The sequence below is a fragment of the Ipomoea nil genome, unplaced genomic scaffold, assembly GCF_001879475.1.
Source record: "Ipomoea nil cultivar Tokyo-kokei standard unplaced genomic scaffold, Asagao_1.1 scaffold1576, whole genome shotgun sequence".
NCBI lineage: Eukaryota > Viridiplantae > Streptophyta > Magnoliopsida > Solanales > Convolvulaceae > Ipomoea > Ipomoea nil.
Genome location: NW_017618004.1, coordinates 10,088 through 11,725, shown reverse-complemented (window position 1 = coordinate 11,725; position 1,638 = coordinate 10,088).

Sequence of the window (1,638 nt, the reverse complement as noted above, 5' to 3'; positions counted from 1 at the left end):
TCATCCTTGTTAAATTTCTCAAGGATTTTGTCAATATAATGTGATTGGCTCAACACGAGACCATCAGGTCTTCTAATGATTCTAATCCCGAGGATTAAATCGGCCAAACCCATATCCTTCATGTCAAATCTCGCATTTAACATGTTTTTGGTAGACTTGATCATCCGATCATTACTACCAACGATGAGAATATCATCGACATATAAACAAAGAATGACGTAGCCGTCTATCGTTTCCTTAACGTAGACGCATTTGTCACTTTCGTTTATTTTAAACCTGTTAGTTGACATCGCATGGTCAAACTTCTCGTGTCACTGCTTAGGCGCTTGTTTTAAACCATAGAGCGATTTAACCAACTTACACACTTTCCTTTCTTGGCCCGGAACCACGAACCCTTCGGGTTGTTCCATATAGATTTCCTCATCTAATTCGCCGTTTAGGAAAGTGGTTTTCACTTCCATTTGATGAACTTCCAAGTTCCGCAGCGCGGCTATGGCAAGTATCATCCTTATGGAGTTTATTCTCGTCACGGGAGAATACGTTTCGAAGTAATCGAGGCCCTCGCGTTGCCTGTAACCCTTGATTACAAGCCTAGCCTTATACTTCTCGATGGAACCGTCCGGTTTCATTTTCCTTTTAAAGACCCACTTGGATCCTAAGGGTTTACTACCCGGAGGAAGATCAACGAGTTCCCAAGTGTGATTCTGTAGGATAGAATCCACTTCACATTTTATAGCCTCTTTCCACATTGGTCCTTCCGTAGAAGTCACAGCTTCTACATACGTTCGAGGCTCGTTCTCTATCAAACAAGATAGAAAATCGGGTTCATTTTCTAATAAACAAGTTAGAGTACTCGAATCGTACTCTAACAAGTAAGTTAGAAAATCAGGACCGAATGATTTTTCAACTCTCGCCCGCTTACTGCGTCTCGGCTCGAGCTCGGGTTCTCTCTCGGATTCCCCACTATCATTATCCATAGTTTCGTCAAACGTTCGTTTTGACGTACTTGGTCCCTCGTTGGACCTACAAGGAAATATATTTTCAAAGAAATATGCATTCCTTGATTCTATTATCGTGTTCTTGTGTACATCCGGATTATGGGACTCGTGTACTAAGAACCGATAAGTACTACTATTATGTGCATAGCCAATAAAGATACAGTCCACCGTCTTAGGACCTATCTTTACTTTCTTAGGTGTTGGCACCAAAACTTTGGCAAGACACCCCCACACTTTCAGGTACTGGTAAGAAGGTTTTCTACCGTTCCACAGCTCATAAGGAGTTTTATCGAGCTTCTTGCGGGATACCTTATTCAAAAGGTAATTACTTGTCAAAATCGCCTCACCCCACGCATCTTGAGGTAGGCCCAAACTTATAAGCATCGCATTCATCATATCTTTCAATGTACGATTCTTTCGTTCGGCAACACCGTTCGATTGATGTGAGTAAGGTGCCGTACGTTCGTGTATTATGCCTACACTCGCACAGAAGTCACCAATAGGTGCTTCGTACTCACCACCTCTATCGCTTCTAACCTTCTTAATTCTCCGATTAAGTTGGTTTTCCACTTCATTATTATAAAGAACGAATTTATCAACGGCTTCATCTTTGCTCTTAAGCAAATACACATAGCAGTAT